Genomic DNA, 8790 nt, shown 5'->3' with positions numbered 1-8790 from the left:
AACACCCCATAATTAAAACGGAAAATTTTTTCATCTTTGTGGGACCTACTCCCCGAGTACGCGAGCATACTCGCCGAGTAGTATGAACACTCGGACAGATTCGAAATCGAAACTGTGTAGTCTGCGAATTAGTCCAATTTATCCATAGGGGTTGTCATAATTGTGTATCTAACCACATATGTTGAAGAAATTACACCAAATATCCTCTAATTCATGAGTAAATCAAAGCCCTAGAAATTGTGAAAAACTCCCCAAATCCGAAAATCTACTAAATATGGGGAAATAGGTGGCAAAGATTGGACCTTTCATGAAATTAAAGAGTAAAAATGTTACCTTGGTGCTTGAATTAAGAGAAATTGGAAGAAAATTGACTAGATCTTGAAGAACTTCTTAGGAGGCGACTGAGAGAGAATGCTCGGCGAGTATGGGGGTGAAGTGTTGAACAAAAGCAATTTTTACAGATTTAATTTTACTGAGTTTAAATCGTCTACTCGCCGAGTATAATGGATATACTCGTCGAGTATGGACGCGTGTTATGAAGTTTTGGCTGTATACGAACATCTACTCGCCGAGTATAGCCGATATACTCGCCGAGTATATGTCTCAGATTGAAAATTTTTAAGTTTTTTTGCCAATTTTACTATGTGAATTCCTTTATTTTAGCCTTTCCACCCCACACTTTCAGTAGAGCTTGTCCTCAAGCACTTAGAGAAGTAGAATGAATGAAGAGAAATGAAAAATACGAAAAAAAAATAAAGAAAGGGAAGGAAGATGCAAACGTGAAGCTCGGGTTGCCTCCCGAGAAGCGCTTCTTTTGATGGAGTCATTAGCTGGACTCCGCCCCTTCTATGTTTTTGCGATTCCGCACAGCAGGAGCTCCTCCATTCCTTCATTGCGGGGGACTCCTTCTTCATATTTCTTCACTCGATGGCCATTGACTTTAAATGGCGTGCCATCTCGCGAGATCAATTCAATAGCCCCATGAGGAAACACCGTCTTGACCACAAATGGACCATCCCACCTTGATTTAAGTTTTCCCGAGAAGAGTTTTAGGCGGGAATTGAAGAGTAGTACTTTTTGGCCTTCATGGATGTCTTTGCTTTTGATTCTTAGGTCATGCCATCTCTTGGTCTTTTCTTTATAAAGCCACGAGCTAGAATAGGCTTCATTTCGTAGTTCTTCAAGGGCATTCATTTGCATTAAGCGGTTTGTCTTCATTTCTTCCATGTCAAAGTTACATCTTTTTAGCGCCCAATATGCCTTGTGCTCGATTTCAACCGGTAAATGGCATTGCTTTCCATAAACCAACCTATATGGTGTAGTACCAATAGGTGTTTTGAAAGTGGTACGAAACGCCCATAGCGCGTCATCCAATTTATCCGACCATTCCTTGCGATTGCTTCCCACCGACTTCTCCAAGATACGCTTCAAAGCTCGATTGGTAACTTCGGTTTGCCCACTCGTTTGCGGGTGGTATGATGTGGAGAACTTATGGGTCACCCCATATTTCTTGAGCACCTTGTCCAATTGATCATTGGCAAAGTGTGTACCACGGTCACTAATTAGGGCCTTTGGAACACCAAACCGGGAGAATAGTCTTTTCAAGAACCGTACCACTACCCGTCCGTCATTTGTAGGTAAAGCCTGCGCCTCCGCCCATTTTGACACATAATCCACCGCCACGAGAATGTACTTGTTTCCTTTGGATGTGGGGAATGGCCCCATGAAGTCTATGCCCCATACGTCGAACACCTCGCACACTTGAATGCTATGTTGTGGCATTTCATTACGGGAGGAAATGTTTCCCACCCTTTGGCAAGCATCACATTCTTTGACATATTGGGCTGCTTCTTTGAAGATTGTAGGCCAATAAAACCCAATGTCAAAGATCTTCTTCGCGGTATAGTGTGCTCCATGATGTCCTCCCGTGGGTCCGCTATGGCATTGCTCTAGTATTTTTCGACTCTCCTTTCCGAACACACATCTTCTTATAATCCCGTCCGCGCAGCTTCGGAAGAGGTATGGATCGTCCCAAAAGTAATATTTGATCTCCGAAAAGAATTTCTTCTTTTGCTGGCTATTATAATCCTTCGGGACGTAATTGGTAGCTAAATAGTTAGCTATATCCGCAAACCATGGTTCCTCTCCCACGGACACCATGATGTATTCATCCGGGAAGTCGTCTCCATCCTTATCTTCTTGCAATGCTGGGTTCTCGAGCCTAGATAAATGATCGGCCGCTACGTTCTCCATTCCTTTTTTATCTCGGATCTCTATATCGAATTCTTGAAGAAGCAGCACCCATCGTATTAGTCTTGGCTTGGCATCCTGTTTGGAAAACAAATACTTGATAGCCGAGTGGTCAGTAAAAACAGTGGTTTTAGATAAAACCAAATAAGGGCGAAATTTATCGAAAGCGTAAACTACGGCTAACAGTTCTTTTTCAGTAGTGGTATAATTCTCTTGGGCAGGATTCAAGGTCTTGCTGGCATAATAAATGGGTTGAAAATGCTTGTCAACCCTTTGTCCAAGGACCGCTCCTAGTGCATAGTCACTCGCATCACACATGATCTCGAAGGGTAAGTTCCAATTTGGTGCTATAATGATTGGGGCATTAGTTAATTTTTCTTTTAAAAAGTCAAATGCCTCTAAACACTCTTTAGTGAAATTAAAGGGTGCATCTTTTAATAATAATTGTGTTAGAGGTTTCGTAATTTTAGAAAAATCTTTAATAAAACGTCGGTAAAAACCTGCGTGTCCCAAAAAGCTTCTAATGCCCTTCACATTAGTTGGCGGGGGTAATTTAGCGATGGTGTCTATCTTTGCCCGATCCACCTCAATTCCCTTTTTAGAGACTTGATGTCCCAATACTATACCCTCCTTGACCATGAAATGACACTTTTCCCAATTTAGGACCAAGTCGGTTTTCTCACATCTAGCGAGCATCGAGTCAAGATTTGTGAGGCAGTCATTAAAGGAAGATCCAAATACAGAGAAGTCATCCATAAATACCTCCATGAATTTCTCCACCATATCATGGAATATGGCGGTCATGCACCTTTGAAACGTCGCAGGTGCATTGCATAGGCCAAATGGCATGCGTCTATAGGCGAAGGTCCCACTGGGGCATGTAAAGGTGGTCTTTTCTTGGTCCATTGGGTCTATGGGTATTTGCAAATACCCGGAAAACCCGTCTAAGAAGCAATAATAGCTATGGCCCGAAAGTCTCTCTAACATTTGGTCTATGAAAGGAAGGGGAAAATGGTCTTTGCGAGTGGCATCGTTTAGCTTGCGATAATCGATACACACTCGCCAACCGGTTACCGTTCGCGTTGGAATTAACTCGTTCTTCTCGTTGGTAATGACCGTCATTCCTCCTTTCTTGGGCACCACCTGGACCGGACTCACCCATGGGCTATCGGAGATGGAGTAGATGATTCCTGCATCCAAAAGCTTTACCACCTCCTTCTTGACGACTTCTTGCATGTTCGGGTTTAATCTTCTCTGATGTTGCACCACCGGCCTGGCTCCTTCTTCTAAGTTTATTTTGTGAGAGCAGTAGGATGGACTTATTCCCTTTATGTCGGAGATGCTCCATGCGATGGCTTTTTTTCTTTTCTTCAGTACCCGTACAAGCTCCTCCTTTTCTGTCTTGGAGAGATCTGAGGCTATAATTACTGGCTTCTGATTTCCTTCTTCCAGAAAGGCGTATTCTAGATGGTTAGGCAGTGTTTTGAGCTCCAATTTAGTGTGCATAGTGGTGGACTCGCCGAGTGCAGGTATGGTACTCGGCGAGTTCATGGCGGCATTCGCGACTGCTGACCTTTCTTCAGGTGTACTCGGCGAGTAGATCGGGTCTACTCGGCGAGTAGGGCTTTCAGCTTGGTTTTTGAATTCTTCATATTCTGCTTCCTCCAACAGTCTTTCAATCTCTAATAAGTCTTTTTCTGGATCAAACACTTCTTCCAAAGCTGCAAACTTGCTGGAATCTTCAGGTATGTCTTCTTCCAATAACTCGTCAAGCATGTCGATTGAGAACGTCGTGTCATCACTACTCCTTGAGTACTTCATGGCTTGGTCTACCCCGAATGTTACTGAGTCATCCCCAACTCGCAATGTGAGCTTTGAGTCTCTCATGTCTACGATGGCGCTAGCGGTGTTGAGGAAGGGTCTTCCAAGGATGATTGGTACTTGCGGATCCGCCTCCATGTCGAGAATGATGAAGTCAGCCGGGAAGACAAACTTGTCTACTTTCACTAACAGATCTTCACATATGCCTCTTGGGAAAGTAACCGTCTTGTTTGCTAAATGAATTGCCATCTGAATTGGCCTTGGCTCTGGGAGGTCCAGCTTTTTGAAGAACGAGTATGGCATAAGGTTTACACTCGCTCCCGAATCAGCTAAAGCATGAATTGCTGCCAAGTTGCCAAATTGGCAAGGTAGAGTTAAGCTCCCCGGATCACCCTTCTTCTTTGGTAGTTTGTTTAGCATGGCGGCGGAGCAATTCTCATTCAATACTACTTTCTGCACCTCTTCCATCTTTCTTCTATTAGTGAGGAGTTCCTTAAGGAACTTTGCGTACTTGGGCATTTGCATGACGGCTTCGATGAAAGGAATGTTTATTTGAAGAGTTTTAATATGATCGAGGAACTTCTGATACTCCTCTTCCTGCTTCTCCTTCTTGGCTCGGGCTGGGTACGGCATTGGGGGCTGATATGGTTTCAAGGGCGGCTGATTATACGTTTTTTCAGATGTACTCGCCGAGTCCATCGGTCCTACTCGGCGAGTAGGACTCTCAGATTGTGCATGTTGGTTTTCAGCTCGTGCTTCCGTTCCTTCCTTCTGTGAGTCCTTATTCGCTTCAGTACGAATGGGGGCCAGGGGAGTAATAACCTTCCCACTTCTTGTGGTAATAATGTTCACTTGCGCGCCTCGTGGGTTGTTCTCGGTTTTGCTAGGAAGCTCACCCGGTGACCTTTGGTTTAGTTGTTGAGCGAGTTGCCTAAGCTGAGTTTCTATATTATGGATGGATGCTTGCTGATTCCTGAGCATTGTTCTTGTTTCTTGGATAGCAGCATCGTGGTCACTGTGTCTTTTCTCGGAAGCAGCCACAAATTTAGTTAGCATCTCTTCCAAGCTTGGCTTCTTCTCTTGCACCGGCTCCTCTTTTTGGTAGAATCCTCTCCCTTTTTGCCTATACTTCTCCTCCTTGGCCTTCTTGTACTCTTCATAAGGCAGCCACTCCTTCTTCTGTTTTCGCCAGTCTTCATCATATCGGTCACCGCTCGAATAGCATGCTTGTGCCTTTTTGTTGCCGTGCTCATCCAAATCACAATCTCTAGTGAGGTGAGGTCCATTGCAATTCTCGCAACCCACCCGTATGGCATGGATCGTTTGATCCATTTTATCCATTCTTCTATCCATGGTTTTTAACATGGCCATGACCGCGGATAAATCTTCAGTAGCAGCATATGCGGTTCCCCTCGTGACATCATTCCTTGGGTTGTGGTATTCTCTAGAGTGTTTAGAGAATTCTTCAATTAATTCTTTGATCACCGGGGGTGGCTTCTTCGTAAGTGGGCCTTGTGAGTCTAGCAGCTGTCGGGTCGTAACATTGACTCCATCATAAAAGATGGACACTTCTTGTTGGCTATTTAGATCATGGTGTGGGCAATTTCGTAGCAGACTTTTGTACCTCTCCCATGCTTCATATAACGACTCTCCAGCTTGTTGTTCAAAATTTGCAATGGCCTTCTTGAGCTTGGCTATCTTTGATGGTGGGCAAAAGTGATCTATAAATTCTTCCTTCATTCTGGCCCAAGTAGTGACTGACCCGGGAGGAAGTGATTTGAGCCAGTCTTTAGCAGCACCCTTGAAGGTTACCGGAAGCATCCGAAGCAGCTGAGTTTCGCGGGTGACATTTGGAATGTTGAAGTAATCAGCAACATCATTTACTTCATCCAAATGTTTGTAGGCATCTTCATGATCTTTCCCGTAGAACGGTATCTCCTTGAGTGAAGCTAGGATATGACCTTTTAGCTCAAAGGTGGCAGTGGCGGGAATTGCGGGTTGCACAAGTCCCGGGCCATGGTCGTCGCGCATCCTCTTCTTCCATTCTCCCATGGGAATTTCATCAATGTTAGCCATAGTGAATGCTAACTCTTCCTCCGCTTCGGTGTCTTGCTCGTAAGTTGCCTCGTCTTCTTCCTCGGTTTCGTATCTAATCTCTTCTTGAATTGGCTCTTCAAGTATTAAGGAAGCGCTTGAAGCTCCTGATTTGCTGCTCTTCTTTTTCCCGAAAACAGTCTTCAAGTTGGACAATGGTGATTTCTTTGGTGTGCTTGAACTCTCCACGTCCTTCCCTTTGTTTCTTTTCAATTCGGATTCGGGGTCTTCAAACGGGGGTACCAGTGGTGTGTTTGCTCCTCTGGTCATGAAATTCCTGAAATTAATCAAATAGAAGCGTAAAAAGAACAAAAAAAGATTGCAAACAACTAAAAGAAAAAAAAATCCTAAATAAGCTGATACTCGCCGAGTAGGCGCGAGTGCACTCGGCGAGTAGCAGTGATTTTTCAAAAAAAATTCTAAGTTTTAAACCTAACTAAAACAGATACTAAAACCTAATTACTATTTACTAAACTGCAATAAATGAACTTTATGCAAGTAAACTCACACAAAGGATCGAAAAAATTAGGAATTAGCTTAATTATTTAGAACCGTTCCCCGGCAACGGCGCCAAAAACTTGATGTGTGTAAATTAAACTAGTTTTATCCCTACTTTTTATTAATAATTTGAGCACACAAAGGCAGTGAACCTGTCTTTAACTGGTATAGATTGATAAGTAAGGTATCGAACTCAGGGAACGGAAATTAAACTAATAGCTAATTTTAACTAAAACAAATAATAAAAGTAAATGGTTTTTCTCTAGTTTTGCAAGACTAGAAACTTAAACAAACTAAATTTAACTAATTAACTAAAGCAACAACTATTCACCAAATTTGATAAAGATGTTTCTATTTAGGTTCAACCAATTCACTCCTATGGTTATTTAAGTTAAGATAGATTAATTGCTATTGGTTACCAATGATAATAGTTAGGTTCATGTTCATTACTCCTAACCCTTATACAATTAACTAATTTAAGCGTTGATCAAGTGTTTAAACTAATTAATTCCCTAGATTAATTATTTGGGTTAAATAAGATTTGTAATGGTCAATTAAGTTATTAATTCAATTAACCTCTTGTTGATGGTTTCTCAACAAGCTCACACATTAATCTTCCTATTTTCTTATTAATCTTAGTTTCATAATCATTACTTCCAAGCATACGTTTTAGCATTCACATAGACATATGAGGTTAACAATTAAGTGATGTTCATGCAACCTAATTGCCTTCCAATTAACAGAAAATAGTAGTGATTAACACATAAGGTTCTTTAACAAACTTAATTTAACAAATCACCAATAGACAATTAACCAAAATTCAATAATTAAACCATAGGAGTTCTTTGGTATTCCCCAAACAGAAACAAAAACGAGTTTAGCTCATAGTTGCAGTAGAAACAAGTAAAGAAACAAAGTTTATGAAAGCAAACATGTTTAATTCCTAAGTCTAAGTGGTAGAATTAACCTAATTGCTTGAATTCTTCCAACTCTTGAAGCTTAGGGTTCTTCAACGCCTTCTGAACCTTTTAGTCGCAGCTAATCCTCCAAAATTCGCCAGGGGTTCTGTTCCATGTGATAAGGATTCGTCTTATAAAGATATCTCAAAACAGAGGATACTCGGCGAGTAGCAGAATCAACTCGCCGAGTAGGTCAATACTTATCCGTCTTCAAATTAGCAGTCGTACATATCTTCTAGCATCTCATCGTGTACTCGCCGAGTAAGGCCGATGTACTCGCCGAGTAAGTCATTCTTGGCACCCTTTAATCTTCTCTTGCTTCCCTTTTCTCCTTTTTGCCTCCAAGCATATCTTTTGGGCTGAAAACACAATTCAAAGCATTTTAAGTACCTTTTGTCCAAATTATTCTCATAACTAACCAAAAATAACTAAGAATATATGTTAAATGATTAACTAATTATGCACATATCAAAATACCCCACACTTGACTTTTGCTTGCCCCCAAGCAAAACTATATTTTAAACACATTAAAATCACATTAATAACTCCAATCCTTCCCAGCCATTATGCCAAGACCGCAACGCATGCATTTGTGTCTAATTCCTAAAAACCCCCCATACTCCAAATACTCACAATCCTCATAAACATTCGCCCACTCACCCTGAACTATGCTCATTTTATGCAACCCTCCGAATCCATCCTCAGAAAACCTCTTTACCCTCAAGGTATTTTTAATTGAGCAACCCAAGCATACATAATCTAGATAATTACAATTTATGATACCACATTGGAGCTCTTTGGAATTCTTCACTTGCTTGATAATTTGATCTTGGATAACTTTGAATTCACCACCTTTGTTGTTTGATTTCTTTGGTATCTTCAACTTTTTTGAATTTCTTTGAGTTTTTGATCTTCATATTTGACATTTGACTTTGATGCTCCAAAAATTCTTCAAACTTTTTCTTGTAATTCTCTCTTTTTTTTTTTGTTACATGTACCTCACTTTTTTCACTCAAATCCCTACATGCTTAAGCAGGGGCGCTCAATCTCAACCTTTATTGGCTAATGATAAAAATCTTCCTGGATACATTTCAGGTTTAGGCTGCTAAACATATTGCATCCCTCAGGCTGAGCAAGGTCGTGTTTTTGTCTCATGATTTCACTGAAA

The 8790-nt window shown here is 41.4% G+C and overlaps 1 non-coding gene across 1 annotated transcript; it reads left to right on the top strand.

The window, feature by feature from the left end:
* Nucleotides 1–5656: 5656 nt before the first annotated feature.
* On the top strand, nucleotides 5657–5763 carry LOC145019045 (small nucleolar RNA R71). Its single transcript, XR_013667365.1, has one exon. It is a non-coding gene; the product is annotated as a small nucleolar RNA R71 (small nucleolar RNA).
* The last annotated feature ends 3027 nt before the right edge of the window (nucleotides 5764–8790 follow it).

Source organism: Lactuca saligna, chromosome 9, assembly GCF_052625555.1.
Source record: "Lactuca saligna cultivar CGN05327 chromosome 9, ASM5262555v1, whole genome shotgun sequence".
NCBI lineage: Eukaryota > Viridiplantae > Streptophyta > Magnoliopsida > Asterales > Asteraceae > Lactuca > Lactuca saligna.
The sequence above is the reverse complement of the archived record's forward strand: the minus strand, read 5'-3'. Positions and strand labels throughout refer to the sequence as shown.